Source organism: Procambarus clarkii, chromosome 9 (genome assembly GCF_040958095.1).
Source record: "Procambarus clarkii isolate CNS0578487 chromosome 9, FALCON_Pclarkii_2.0, whole genome shotgun sequence".
Lineage (NCBI taxonomy): Eukaryota > Metazoa > Arthropoda > Malacostraca > Decapoda > Cambaridae > Procambarus > Procambarus clarkii.
Window position 1 is genome coordinate 36,728,930 of NC_091158.1, and position 16,738 is coordinate 36,745,667.

At 40.6% G+C, this 16,738-nt stretch overlaps 1 pseudogene; it reads left to right on the forward strand.

Moving 5' to 3' along the window:
- The window catches only part of LOC138362872 (cytochrome c oxidase subunit 1-like), a 120,175-nt pseudogene that overhangs the window by 74,092 nt on the left and 29,345 nt on the right, over positions 1-16,738 (forward strand).

Consider the following 16,738-nt stretch of genomic DNA (forward strand, 5'->3'; position numbering starts at 1 on the left):
GAACTCTTCCAATGCCGCCTGGTTTACCTCCCTTTCTCCTAGCACAGTGACCTCACCTTGTTCTATTGTGAAGACCTCCTGGAACCTCTTGTTGAGTTCTTCACACATCTCTCTGTCATTCTCTGTATTCCTGTCCTCGCCTGTTCGAAGTTTCAATACCTGTTCTTTCACTGTTGTTTTCCTTCTGATGTGACTGTGGAGTAGCTTTGATTCGGTCTTTGCTTTGTTTGCTATATTATTTTCAAAACTTTTCTCTGCTTCTCTTCTCAACCTGACGTATTCATTCCTGGTTCTCTGGTATCTCTCTGCTTTCTGGTGTTCTGTTATTCCAGAAGTTCCTCCACGCCCTTTTGTTCAGTTTCTTCGCTTCCATACATGCCCTATTATACCACGGATTCTTCTGTTGCTTCTCGGATTTTTCCCTGTTGTATGGTGGGGTGTGTGGTAGTTTTGTGGGTGGGTGTATGGTAGTGTGGTGGGGTGTGTGGTAGTGTGGTGGGATGTGTGGTAGTGTGGTGGGATATGTAGTAGTGTGGTGGGGTGTGTGGTAGTGAGGTAGGGGGTGTGGTAGTGTGGTGGGAGTGTGTGTTAGTGAGGTGGGGGGTGTGCTTGTGTGGTGGAATGTGTGTAGAAGTGTGGTGGGGTGTGTGGTAGTGTGGTGGGGGTGTGTGGTAGTGTGGTGGGGTTGTATAGTATTGGTGTGCAGTGTGTGGTAGTGTGGTGGGGTGTGTGGTATTGTGGTGGGATATGTAGTAGTGTGGTGGGGTGTGTGGTAGTGAGGTGAGGGGTGTGGTAGTGTGGTGTTTTGTGTGGTAGTGTGGTTGGGGTGTGGTAGTGTGGTGGGGGGTGTGGTAGTGTGGTGGGGGGTGTGGTAGTGTGGTGGGGGTGTGATAGTGTGTTGGGGGGTGTGGTAGTGTGGTGGGGGTGTGATAGTGTGTTGGGGGGTGTGGTAGTGCGGTGGGGTAGTGTGGTAGTGTGGGGGTGTGTGGTAGTGTGGTTGGGTGTGTGATAGTGTGGTGGTGTGTTGGGTTGTGTGGTGTGATGTGTGGTAGTGTGGTGGGGTGTGTGGTAGTGTGGTTTGGTATGTGGTAGTATGGTGGTTGTGTGGTAGTGTGTTGGGTTCTGTGGGAGTGTGGTGGGGTGTGTGGTAGTGTGTTGGGGTGTGTGGGAGTGTAGAGGGGGTGTGTGGTAGTGTGGTGGGATGTGTGGTAGTGTGGTGGAGTGTGTGGTACTGTTTTTTGGTATGTGGAAGTATGGTGGTTGAGTGGTAGTGTGTTGGGTTCTGTGGGAGTGTGGTGGGGTGTGTGGTAGTGTGTTGGGGTGTGTGGGAGTGTAGAAGGGGTGTGTTGTAGTGAGGTGGGGTGTGTGCTAGTGTGGTGGGATTGTGTGGTAGTGTGGTGGGATGTGTGGTAGTGTGGTGGGGTGTGTGGTACTGTTTTTTGGTATGTGGAAGTATGGTGGTTGAGTGGTAGTGTGTTGGGTTGTGTGGTAGTGTGTTGGGGTGTGTGGTTGTGTGGTGGGATATGTGGGAGTATGGTGGGATGTGTGTGGTAGTGCTGCGGGGTGTGTGGTAGTGTAGTGGGGTGTGTGGTAGTGTGTTGGGGTGTGTGGTAGTGCGGTGGGGTGTGTGGGAGTGTAGTGGGGGTGTGTGGTAGTGTAGTGAGGTGTGTTGTAGTAAAGAGGGGTGTGTAGTAGTGTTGTGCGGGTGTGTGGTAGTGTAGTGGGGTGTGTACTTACCTAATTGTACTTACCAAATTGTGCTTGCGGGGGTGAGCTCTGGCTCTTTGGTCCCGACTCTCAACCGTCAATCAACAGGTGTACAGGTTTCTGAGTCTATTGGGCTCTATCATATCTACTCTTGAAGCTGTGTATGGAGTCAGCCTCCACCACATCACTTCCTTATGCATTCCATTTGTCTACTACTCTGACACTGAAAAAATTCTTTCTAACGTCTCTATGACTCTTTTGGGCACTCAAATTTCACCTGTGTTCCCTAGTGAGTGTGTCCCTTGTGTTAAAAAGTCTCTTTATCTACCCGATCATTTCTTCTGAGAATCTTGTATGTGGTGATCATGTCCCCTCTAACTCTTCTGTCTCCAAGTGACGTGAGGTTTAATTCCCGTAGTCTCTCCTCGTAGCTCATACCTCTCAGCTCGGGTACTATCCTGGTGGCAAACTTCAAACCTTTTCCAGTTTAGTCTTAAGCTTGACTAGATATGGACTCCATGCTGGAGCCGCATACTCCAGGATTGGCCTGACATATGTGGTATATAATGTTCTGAAAGATTCCTTACACAAGTTTCTAAAGGCCATTCTTATATTAGTCAACCTTTCATATGCCGCTGATGTTATCCTCCTGATATGAGCTTCAGGGGACAGGTCTGGCGTGATGTCAACCCCGAGGTCTTTCTCTCTCTCTGACTCTTGCTGGATTTCATCTCCCAAATGATACCTTGTATCTGGTCTCCTGCTCCCTACACCTATCTTCATTACATTACATTTGCTTGGGTTAAACTCTAACAACCATTTGTTCAACCATTCCTTCAGCTTGTCTAGGTCTTCTTGAAGCCTCAATCTGACCTCCTCTGGCTTAGTGATATGTGCTAGTGTGGTGGGGTGTGTGGTAGTGTGGAGGGGTGTGTGGTAGTGTGGTGGGGTGTATGGTAGTGTAGTGATGTGTGTGCTAGTGTGGTGGGGTCTGTGGTAGTGTGGAGGGGTGTGTGGTAGTGTGTTGGTGTGTGTGCTAATGTGGTGGGGTGTGTGGTGGTGTGGTGGGGTGTGTGGTGGTGTGGTGGGGTGTGTGGTGTGGTGTGTGGTAGCGTTGTGGGGTGTGTGGGTGTGTTGGGGTGTGGTAGTGTGGTGGGGTAGTGTGGTGGGGGGATGTGGTAGTGCGGTGGGGTGTTTGTTAGTGTGGTGGGTGTGTGGTAGCGAGGTGGGGTGTGTGGTTGTGTGGTGGGGTGTGGTACTGTGGTCGGGTAGTGTGGTAGTGTCGTGGGGAGTATGGTAGTGTGGTAGGGTGTGTGGTAGTGTGGTGGGGTGTGTGGTAGTGTGGTGCGTGTGTGGTAGTGTAGTGGGTGTTTGGGAGCGAGGTGGGGTGTGAGGTAGTGTGGTGGTGTGTGTGGTAGTGTGGTTGGGTGATGACGCAATATTGCGTCTGATGACGCAATATTGCAAATCAAAGAAAAATATCACAGACTAAGTTACACCACAGCGAATGGTTACGTTATTGTCCATCCAGTGGCAATTGCAACACAGCTATTCAACAGCCCCTCGAGAAATGACAGCAGGCTCCATTCTGCTGACACTTTGGGCTGACAAGTGAACTAACTGAACAATGATGCCCACTGGAGACACAAGCATGCAAGCGCTAGTGTCACGGTTTCCCTTACAGCTTACTCTAATCACAAGCTTAAGGGTCCTCCCGCCTCCCAGGAGAGACCCACGTAACTAGGCGGGTAGTCCAACAGTGACTCCCCCTATCACAACCCAGTGTGAACACTCTTTGCAACTCCCTACAAGAAGTTTCACTGTAAACAATAAACAAAGACAGGCAAGGCGGGATTCTGGAACACAGCTCCACAAATCCCTAGAATACTCTACTCTCGTCACCAGACGACAACCAAAAGAAATTGCCTTAAGTGAATAATTACGTTAATTGACTGATCGCAGCAGTCAGCAGCAAAGTACTACGGTAATCACAAACAATTGTCTCACACCACACAACAACATGATGATACTCTACGTTAATCATTAACACTTGTCTCTCTTGTTAAAGATGATGATTGATAAAGATTAAGCCACCCAAGAGGTGGCACGGGCATGAATAGCCCGTAAGTGGTACAATTTTTTTTTCTCAGTATTCTGAGGTTGTATTTAACCATCAAGCTATTATCGTGGGGGAGGTTACTGCTTCACAGTCTCTATGAGGGTGTCCAGCTGCTGGACACCTTTGTTGACCAGGAGAGTGGCTGTGTTGATGGCTTCAGGGTGGCCACTGCATGATTCAGGAACTCTTAAAGCTCTTCTAAGGTCATTGGTTGCTTCACATTCCAGAAGATGGTGAAGTAATTGCTTTTCTGTGACAGTTTGGCAGAAGATGCACTCTCTCTGTCGGGGTTCACCAATCTCCCAGTTGCATCTGTAACCTATACGTAGTCTATATAGCCTAACTGCTATTTCCCTGTGGATTCCTTTTGGGATATTTAACCTTTCTAATTTGGTTGCCTGAAGATACCATGTTGCAGATGGCGAACCTTCAGCTATTCTCTGGTGCAGGTAGGCTTTGTTGAGATGTGAGAGTTTTTTGGTGATGATGTTTTTTATGTTCTCTAAGCTGGGTTGAATTGTTTTATGTATCACTGGATGACGAGTTGCCAATTTAGCAATTTCATCAGCTTTTTCATTTAATGGGATTCCAATATGGGATGGGATCCAGTTTAAAGTTATGTTGAGGCTTTTGCCTTTAGCGACTGCTCCTTGATACAAAATGGTGGTAATTATTTCCACATTATCTTTCCACTGTTTTTGTCCTAGTATTTGAAGTGCAGCTTTTGAGTCTGTGTGTATGATTGCATTTTGAGTGTTTTGTGCAATCACATATGCGAATGCCTGTTGTATGGCAAACAGCTCAGTTTGGGTTGATGATACTAGTCCTCCCAGTCTCCAATATGCATGAACGCTGGTCGTGCAAAGAGCAGCGCCAGCACTCTCATTTTCTGTGTCCACCGATCCGTCTGTGAAGATGTGGGTGGCTCCTGCTACTGCTATGCTATACATTTGCTCTTCTATTATGCGCCTTAGGATTGTTGGATCATAGGCAGCCTTTTTCATTGGGAGACTTTCTATTACTATTGTTAACAATAACTCAAACCTATATTACATCACACTTGACTCCTAGCAAGTATTCAGTGAGTAATCCTCAATTAAGGTCAAACGGACCACTAATTACATCCCCATTGAGTTACGTTAATTAAGCCTACCCTAACTTGGTAGCTTCTCAACAGTCTGTGTCAAAAAATTACAAGTGTTAATTACCCTAATTAACTCCGAACAATTAATTAACTGTCACCAAGACCGATAATTAATCATCCATAAATACGTCTCACTCCGCACTGCCTAAGCAGGCCTCATCAAACACTGAATTCACGGGAAAGGAGTTAATTACCCCTAATTAACTTGAGTGCAATTAATCCACTGTCCTCAGACAGGATATGATTAATACAACGATTTATGCAAGCTCCATGACCTCGCTTTACCGAGTCATCTGGCCCTCCAGACGTTAATTACTCCACTAATTAACATGAGCCACTAATTGCTATACCAAGGAAAGGTAATTAGTCTCGAGCAAATTATGTTAACACAAATACTGACAGACTCTGACAGATCTTCTCCCACTACGTGAATTCATGATGAGAAGGCTAATTACATAATTAGCTAAAGTGGTCAATTAGTTGTCACACGGACAATTAATTGCTCCCGAGACGTATCTCACTCAAGCTCAACGCTGTTCTCTCATAACAGCCCTCACTCACTCCACAATAAGTGTGCAACCCTTATCCAGTTAACTACCCCTTACTTAATTAACTCACTGAATCCTTAAGTCCTCAATACAACTTAAAGAAACAACGTAACCCCAGTGTTACATAGGTCACACTACAATGGCATGCAACAACACAAATGCACTGCCCACATAAGGTTGCGGCTACTACAACTCGTTAATTACTGTGCCCACACAATAATGACACACGGTTGTGCAACAACAAGAGTATACCAATATTACTGCCCTCCTTATTTTGCAACCGTTGCAAAGGACTACTGTGAACACACACTTACCTCAGCAAGGCAATTACCCAAACAACTGCCTGCTCTCATTAAGTACTGTGAATTCCCCTGAATAATCCTAGAGGTCCCTTAAACCCTCAACACAGCTCCCAGGGCAGCAATATCGTATAAATGATAACAATACTGCACAAACCTGCAACATAATGATGCCGTCAGCATACCTCACATGCTAATGACATCATTAGGCAATCAGTCAGCATCACACCTACTGACTTACCACATAACACAGTACATAAACATGAAAATGAACATATAGAAATGGCATTCACATAATCAATGAAAATTATATCATTTTATTTTATTTTTTATTTATTTATATATATACAAGAAGGTACATTGGGTTTGTGAGAATACATTGGATAGTACAGTATATACATTCTTGTAAAGCCACTAGTACGCACAGCGTTTCGGGCAGATCCTTTATCTAGTAAATAATTTTAAGTAGGTAATTTCAATCAGAATTGATAAATGATAAAGATACATTACAAGAGAAAAATGAGATGAGAGAGATAAGTAGGTATATTAAAGCATATTGTTATATTAAAGCTCTGATTGATTACATTGACAGCTTGATTAGTAATTTAAACAAGGTTAATAGACACCATACAGCAGATTGACAGCACATATAAGACAGCAATGATCACAATGGTAAAGATGTTCAGATTGGGTACATAAAGATTGGGAGACTGGGTAGCAAAAGATACAGATAAACAAGATTTATAAACACCATACAACAGATTGGCAGCACATATAAGAAAACAGCAATGCTCACAATGGTAAAGATGTTCAAATTGGGAACATAAAGGTTGGGAGATTGGGTAGCAATTGATACAGTGCAATTTTAAGGCAAAAAGTGAAAAACTATGAAGATGAAATTAGGTACTTTTTAGTATTGATTTTGAATGATGTAAAAGTTGGACAGATTTTCAATTCAGTAGGGAGTGACTTCCATAAACTGGGTCCCTTTATTTGCATAGAGTGTTTACACAGATTAAGTTTAACTCTGGGGATATCAAAGAGATATTTATTTCTGGTGTGGTGATAATGGGTCCTATTACATCTGTCCAAGAAGAGTTTTAGACAAGGATTTGCATTTAAGAACAGGGTTTTGTAAATGTAGTTGACACAAGAGAATTTGTGGAGTGAGATTATGTTTAGCATGTTTAGGGAGTTAAACAAGGGGGCTGTGTGTTGTCTGAAAGCAGAATTTGATATTATTCTGATAGCAGATTTTTGCTGGGTGATGATGGACTTGAGGTGGTTTGCAGTGGTTGAACCCCATGCACAGATACCATAGTTGAGATAGGGATAGATTAGTGCATAATATAGAGAGATGAGAGCAGAGTTAGGAACATAATATCTGATTTTGGAGAGTATACCAACTGTTTTAGAGACTTTCTTAGTTATGTGTTGTATGTGGGTACTGAAGTTAAGTCTCTTGTCTAGGAATATGCCAAGAAACTTTCCATCATTTTTATTGCTAATGTTTACATTGTCAATCTGAAGTTGAATTGCATTTGTAGATTTGCTTCCGAATAGGATGTAGTAGGTCTTTTCAATGTTAAGTGTTAGTTTGTTGGTTGACATCCATAAGTGGACTTTTTTTAGTTCATTATTAACAACACCAATTAGTGTATGTGGGTTGGGGTGGGAGTAGATGAGGGTAGTATCATCAGCAAACAAAATAGGTTTCAGAATGTTAGAGACATTAGGCAGATCATTAATGTATATAAGAAAAAGAAGAGTCCCAAGATGCTGCCCTGCGGCACTCCAACAGTTATTGGAAGAATGGGAGAGATTATATGATTGATGGATACACATTGGTGTCTATCACTAAGATAGAATTGGATATAGTCCAGTGCATGGCCTCGGATTCCATAATGATGAATATCAGGTAAATGGTAAATCATCAGGTAAATGTAACTCTAACTACACAGACCTCAGGGAACCCACTGACATCCCTGCAACATAATGATTATAATTATTCATGCTGGTACTCCATCACACTAATCCAGTCTGACCGATTATATAGAATCGACAACTGGATCATTTATATGGTAAATCTCTACACTGACCGGTTACATACTCGAGTCAGTCTACGCACTTATATATATATATATAACTGAAAACTCACACCCCAGAAGTGACTCGAACCCATACTCCCACAACTGGTATGTACAGGGACGCCTTAATCCGCTTGACCATCACGACCGGACAAAAGGAAGTGATAGCCGAGGCTATATGAACCACTTCCCCGCCGGCACTCGGATGGTAATCTTGGGCATAGCATTTTATCAAATCACCTCATTCTTTGGGGCACACGTGAGGAACACAAATGCAAACAAGCCTGAATGGTCCCCAGGACTATATACAACTGAAAACTCACACCCCAGAAGTGACTCGAACCCATACTCCCACAACTGGTATGTACAGGGACGCCTTAATCCGCTTGACCATCACGACCGGACAAAAGGAAGTGATAGCCGAGGCTATATGAACCACTTCCCCGCCGGCACTCGGATGGTAATCTTGGGCATAGCATTTTATCAAATCACCTCATTCTTTGGGGCACACGTGAGGAACACAAATGCAAACAAGCCTGAATGGTCCCCAGGACTATATACAACTGAAAACTCACACCCCAGAAGTGACTCGAACCCATACTCCCACAACTGGTATGTACAGGGACGCCTTAATCCGCTTGACCATCACGACCGGACAAAAGGAAGTGATAGCCGAGGCTATATGAACCACTTCCCCGCCGGCACTCGGATGGTAATCTTGGGCATAGCATTTTATCAAATCACCTCATTCTTTGGGGCACACTTTTTTTTTGTCCGGTCGTGATGGTCAAGCGGATTAAGGCGTCCCTGTACATACCAGTTGTGGGAGTATGGGTTCGAGTCACTTCTGGGGTGTGAGTTTTCAGTTGTATATAGTCCTGGGGACCATTCAGGCTTGTTTGCATTTGTGTTCCTCACGTGTGCCCCAAAGAATGAGGTGATTTGATAAAATGCTATGCCCAAGATTACCATCCGAGTGCCGGCGGGGAAGTGGTTCATATAGCCTCGGCTATCACTTCCTTTTGTCCGGTCGTGATGGTCAAGCGGATTAAGGCGTCCCTGTACATACCAGTTGTGGGAGTATGGGTTCGAGTCACTTCTGGGGTGTGAGTTTTCAGTTGTATATAGTCCTGGGGACCATTCAGGCTTGTTTGCATTTGTGTTCCTCACGTGTGCCCCAAAGAATGAGGTGATTTGATAAAATGCTATGCCCAAGATTACCATCCGAGTGCCGGCGGGGAAGTGGTTCATATAGCCTCGGCTATCACTTCCTTTTGTCCAGTCGTGATGGTCAAGCGGATTAAGGCGTCCCTGTACATACCAGTTGTGGGAGTATGGGTTCGAGTCACTTCTGGGGTGTGAGTTTTCAGTTGTATATAGTCCTGGGGACCATTCAGGCTTGTTTGCATATATATATATATATATATATATATATATATATATATATATATATATATATATATATATATATATATATATATATATATAGACATATGTCGTACCTAATAGCCAGAACGCACTTGTCAGCCTACTATGCAAGGCCCGATTTGCCTAATAAGCCAAGTTTTCCTAAATTAATATATTTTCTCTAATTTTTTTCTTATGAAATGATAAAGATACCCATTTCATTATGTATGAGGTCAATTTTTTTTATTGGAGTTAAAATTAACGTAGATATATGACCAAACCTAACCAACCCTACCTAACCTAACCTAACCTATCTTTATAGGTTAGGTTAGGTTAGGTAGCCAAAAAAGTTAGGTTAGGTTAGGTTAGGTAGGTTAGGTAGTCGAAAAACAATTAATTCATGAAAACTTGGCTTATTAGGCAAATTGGGCCTTGCATAGTAGGCTGATAAGTGAGTTCTGGCTACTAGGTACGACATATATATATATATATATATATATATATATATATATATATATATATATATATATATATATATATATATATATATATATATATATATATATATATATATACATATATATATATATGTCTTACCTAGTAGCCAGAACGTAATTCTTGGCCTACTATGCAAGGCCCGATTTGCCTAATAAGCCAAGTTTTCCCGAATTAATATATTTTCTCTAATTTTTTTCTTATGAAATGATAAAGCTACCCATTTCATTATGTATGAGGTCAATTTTTTTTATTGGAGTTAAAATTAAAGTAGATATATGACCGAACCTAACCAACCCTACCTAACCTAACCTAACCTATCTTTATAGATTAGGTTAGGTTAGGTAGCCGAAAAAGTTAGGTTAGGTTAGGTTAGGTAGGTTACGTAGTCGAAAAACAATTTATACATGAAAACTTGGCTTATTAGGTAAATCGGGCCTTGCATAGTAGGCTGAGAAGTGCGTTCTGGCTACTAGGTACGACATATACATATATATATATATATATATATATATATATATATATATATATATATATATATATATATATATATATATATATATATATATATATATATATATATACATATATATATATATATATATATATATATATATATATATATATATACATATATATATATATATATATATATATATATATATATATATATATACATATATATATATATATATATATATATATATATATATATATATATATATATATATATATTTATATATATATATATACATATATATATATATGTTGTACCTAGTAGCCAAAACGCACTTCTCTGCCTACTATGCAAGGCCCGATTTGCCAAATAAGCCAAGTTTTCATGAATTAATTGTATTTCGACTACCTAACCTAACTTTTTCGGCTACCTAACCTAACCTAACCTATAAAGATAGGTTAGGTTAGGTTAGGTAGGGTTAGTTAGGTTCGGTCAAATATCTACGTTAATTTTAACTCCAATAAAAAAAAATTGCCCTCATACATAATGAAATGGGTAGCTTTATCATTTCATAAGAAAAAAATTCGAGAAAATATATTAATTCCGGAAAACTTGGCTTATTAGACAAATCGGGCATTGCATAGTAGGCTGAGAAGTGCGTTCTGGCTACTAGGTACGACATATATATATATATATATATATATATATATATATATATATATATATATATATATATATATATATATATATATGTATATATATATATATATATATATATATATATATTATTAAATATGACCGAAAAAGTAAGATTAATAATTCTAACACGATTTTTCTCAATCTTTCGTACATTTCGTTTCACTGTTGGAGGTAAATTAAAAATAAATTCTCCAAAATTCATTTTTATTTCTAGTCTGACGCGACACGAGCGCGTTTCATAAAACTTATTACATTTTCAAAGACTTTAGTTCACAAATACACAACTGAATAGAACTTACGCATCTCCGATTTTATATCTACATTTGAGTGAGGTGGAAGGGGTGATGTGGCATTAACACAAGACAGAACAAGATGTGGTGTTAATAGGGTATTAATTTCATCAACACAAGGCAGAACAAGAGTATTAATAGGGTATTAATTTCATCAACACAAGACAGAACACGAAACAATGGATATTGAATAGAAATGTTTGTAGAAAGCCTATTGGTCCATATTTCTTGATGCTTCTATATTGGAGCGGAGTCTTGAGGTGGGTAGAATATAGTTGTGCAATAATTGGCTGTTGATTGCTGGTGTTGACTTCTTGATGTGTAGTGCCTCGCAAACGTCAAGCCGCCTGCTATCGCTGTATCTATCGATGATTTCTGTGTTGTTTACTAGGATTTCTCTGGCGATGGTTTGGGAAGAGATTATATGTTCCTTAATGGAGCCCTGTTGCTTATGCATCGTTAAACGCCTAGAAAGAGATGTTGACTCGTACATCTCGTACTCGTACGTACATGTCACGTACAGACTGGCGAAGCGACTCAACGGCCTGCTGACTCCTTATGTTCCTTGCGCCTTCAGCCTGAAGTCTCCAAAGGAATTTGTTGACTTACTGCGGGGCACACGGGCCACAGGGATAAGAGCCTCGTTGGACGTAGAATCGCTGTTTACCAACATACCTGTGGACGAGACAATCGGAATGATAGCCGACAGAGTGTATCGTGATCCAGCCTGTACTCCTCTTGAAATACCAGAAAATATTCTGAGGAAACTACTCCAAGCTTGTACTAAAGAGGCACCCTTCTTGAGCCCGGATGGGCACATGTATAAGCAAGTAGATGGGGTCGCCATGGGTTCTCCCCTAGGTGTCCTGTTTGCAAACTTCTACATGGATACCATCGAGCAAAAAGTCTTAGTCGACATGAACTTGAAACCGGCCATATACTGCAGGTATGTTGACAACATTTTTACACAGGTACCTGATGTCAGACATCTGCAGGAGCTGAAGGAGGCATTTGAGCAGAGTTCCGTGCTGCGTTTCACTTACGAGATGGAAAAGGATGGGAAGCTGCCCTTTCTAGATGTAACAGTCATGGAAAAGGGCGGAGGTTTCCACACTGCAGTCTACACTAAGGAAACAAACATAGGAATGTGCCTAAATGCCAACAGTGACTGCCCAGACAGGTACAAGAGGAGTGTTGTTAACGCATATGTCGACCGTGCTCTCAGCCACAGCTCAGAATGGAAGCAAGTCGACGAAGAACTCTGTAGGGTAAGGCAGGTCCTAGTCAATAACGGCTTCTCCAATGGTTTCGTCGAAGACATCATAAGAAGGAAAGTGAAAAGCCATGCAACCTCTGAAGAGACTACTAACACAACACCTATACCCCCTATTAGACTATTTTACAGGAACTTCTTTTCCACAGCTCATAAAACGGAGGAAAGGGTCCTGAAAGATATTGTTAATAGAAACGTTATCCCTACAGACAAAAATCAGAGGATACAACTGACGATTTACTATAAAACCAGAAAAACGGCCAGCCTACTCATGAGAAACTCTCCAGACACAAAACAGAACGCTTTAAAAGAGACTAACGTCGTCTATGCCTTCAAATGCCCTCTTGGGGACTGTAAGCTCCAAAAAACCCAGTATATAGGCAAGACAACAACATCTCTTTCTAGGCGTTTAACGATGCATAAGCAACAGGGCTCCATTAAGGAACATATAATCTCTTCCCACAACCAAACCATTGCCAGAGAAATCCTAGTAAACAACACAGAAATCATCGATAGATACAGCGATAGCAGGCGGCTTGACGTTTGCGAGGCACTACACATCAAGAAGTCAACACCAGCAATCAACAGCAATCAATTATTGCACAACTATATTCTACCCACCTCAAGACTCCGCTCCAATATAGAAGCATCAAGAAATATGGACCAATAGGCTTTCTACAAACATTTCTATTCAATATCCATTGTTTCGTGTTCTGTCTTGTGTTGATGAAATTAATACCCTATTAATACTCTTGTTCTGTCTTGTGTAGATGAAATTAATACCCTATTAATACCACATCTTGTTCTGTCTTGTGTTAATGCCACATCACCCCTTCCACCTCACTCAAATGTAGATATAAAATCGGAGATTCGTAAGTTCTATTCAGTTGTGTATTTGTGAACTAAAGTCTTTGAAAATGTAATAAGTTTTACGAAACGCGCTCGTGTCGCGTCAGACTAGAAATAAAAATGAATGTTGGAGAATTGATTTTTGATTTACCTCCAACAGTGAAACGAAATGTACGAAAGATTGAGAAAATTCGTGTTAGAATTATTAATCTTACTTTTTCGGTCATATTTAATAATATATGTCTATATAATAATATATGGGGGGGGGGGGGAGACATCTCCCGTCACGCAGGGTGCAGTCGCACCTCCACAGATCTCCAGTATCAGCTATTGATACTGGTAATGGCTCAAAAAGGGCCACCACGTACGGGCTATTCATGCCCGTGCCACCTTTTGGGTGGCTTAATCTTCATCAATCAATCAATCCCATCTTGCGGGCAATAGCGGAAAGGGCTGCAGCGATGCATAATGGGCCTCAGAGTTAGAACCTACACAATTCATTTAGCTAAAGCAAGTTTTCGCAATCTTAATGAGCTAGTTTTTAAAAAAATCCAATGGTCATTGTCACACATCAACAATGTGGCACGAGAAAGACCGCAAGTGCAGTTTCTAAATTAAAACCAAGACTGGGATATGTGGCGAGCTAGTGTCATAATTTATCTGTTTTTCCTGTGCACTGCCGCCCATCCAGTGGGGGGGCTAAGCTGAGCAGAAGTAACATTTAGAAGTCTGCTGCTTTTATTGGTTGATCCATAGATGTGTACTGGCTCCTCTTGCATCATCATCGCATTAGTAGCAGTTAATAAATTAAACAACTAGCATATGTAAAGAGCTAGTCTAACAATTTATGTTTTTTATTTATTTTTTTTTATCAGGCCCACTGCCCTTCTGTCCAGCAGACTGTGGCTGGATGGGTTACAATTGAGCCAAAAACAGTTGGTCAGGGCGAGATACGGCCTCATTTTAGAGACATTTACTATAGCAAAATGCTTGAACGTCGGGGACTGAACGCGGGCCTGCACGAGAGTTGTTCTTGGCACTCAAATGTTTAGAGATTGAAATCTCTATAATTAAAGGGGGCAACTAAAATACCGAATTATTTAGTGAAATTTTGCAATGTCCAATAGTTTGGACGTTGGGGAACTGAGTCAGGACTTGCACGAAGATTACTCTGCATCCAGTCCAAATGAGGAAACAAGATTTACTCCCTCGTGAAACCTTTAAAAAAAACTTGTGGCCAGAGGTTTCATAACATTGGCAACTTTTTTATATAAAATGAAACTCTTACACAATAACATATATCTTTTTAGTTAGTTTAAAAGTTTGTATTTATCGCATTGATGATGCCTTCCAAACATGGCTCATTAAAATAATTTTTTGTTTATGAAATCGTGTAAGTATTTATGCAATATTTATTATAAAACAATCATAATACGCAGTGGCATATCATTTTTATAGAGAGGCTTTATAAGGTAAATATAATAGCAATGCGAAACTCTTTCTATCTGACGTATTATTTTAAATAAATACAGTTGGGCGAAAAACATGTCTATTGCCTGCGTGAGCGACTGGGGTGGGCTCTTGCTGATTCTATGTATGACTAACGACCCAATGCAGGTTTGGAAGGCTTTGGCAATTAAAGCACCGTAAGATTGTGAGTGTTCAAGTCTAGGGGGGACTAAGCATTTTTTTTGTGTGAATGTGCAAAGCCCGTGTTTATTTGTGTAAGTTAAAAATTGAGTTTTTGTTCGTGTATAAGAGTTTAGCAATGTGTTTAAGTAAGATTGTGCAACTGTTTTAAGTTTAGGGGGGACTAAGTATTTTGCGCGAATGTGAAAGCCCTGGGTTTATTTGTGTAAGTTGAACCAAAAAAAAAACGAGTTTCTTTTTGTGAGCGCGTTTGTTTAAGCATGTGCTATCATTAAAACCTTCCAAAGTAATGACAGTAATGCCAAAATGAATTCATCTTTTCACTTTTTGAAAGGTGGAGGTGTAACATTTTCTGAAAACCTTTGCACTTGATATACCACCACTGACATAGAAGGCAACTGATGGAGTAGACTTTTAAATTTTTACACATATCAAAAAGCATTTCATAGCAACAGATAGTGCCAGTCGAAGCGTTACATGAAGTTATTGGGGCCCCCACAACTATAGCTGCAAACTATTATGTTAAAATGTGAAATTTAATACGGAATGTAAACAGATTCCTAATATATATTAAATTGCTTAAACCACTCAACTACTTTCCTTTATAGTATATTTACGAGTGTCAAATTAATGTTTGGAGTGTCAAACCCAACACAATATGGCTGAGGCCCCAGTATTTAGCCTTCTTTTCGTATTCTATGAAATATCACAGGCGTTGTTAATGCTTGTAACGTTTATTACAAAAGATAGACATACATTTTATGCTATTTTTCATATTAAAATCTAATTTGAGGCCCGACAAATATATCTATAAAATCTATAAACAGCTTAGAACCATACAAATGCAAGCATGCTTTTTTAACCAGTAATCAACTGAATGCCACAGAAAATGGAATCTTTACTTTGGCTACAGAAAACGGAGCAAAGCCAAGGGGGGGATGACTGGAATAAACAGTTTCCAACCTGACTCTTCTCGCACATAAACATGTCTTTCTTGACCTCATTTCAAATTATATAGAGTACTGAAAGCTCATTTTCCATAGCAAATATACTAAGGAACTCATTTTATGACTAGAACACAAACTAGGACCCCTCATTCAGATTCAAAACATGAGAATTATTGACTGAACATATACCCACTATCAAGCACACAGGACTCTTTAAAGCTATCTTAACTTCTTTAAAACCCTAATATGACCCATCTCACATGCAGATCCTGTTCTATGACTCGCCCTTCATGTCAATGTACCCCACAGTATCATGCAAATTCAAGATAAGGCTTACTACACCTAAATATCCAACTTGGTCTTTGTAAGGAATCTTGACCCCCCTTCTATGCTTGACCCCACTGGGGTAATCATAGGTCGAGGGTCCCTATTGCCGACGTCATGTCACGTGACACCCCTGCGACAAATAAGGAAAATTTCACCTGATTGGCCCATGACCCCGGAACAGAAAGAGAATTTTTTTACTCTGCTCCTGATTTGTCAAAAAATCGCGCCCTATTCTCACCGCTCACCTCTGACCATTACAGAAAATGAAGCTGTGCCAAGGGCTCCCTGTACTATTCAGTCATAGCCTCATTAAAGTACTCCAAAAACATATAAATAAATAAATAAATAAATGTTTATTGAGGTAAGGTACATACATAAAGAGATTTTACAAAGTTTGTTGGATTAATAGATAGAGCTAGTACATACAATGCCTAAAGCCA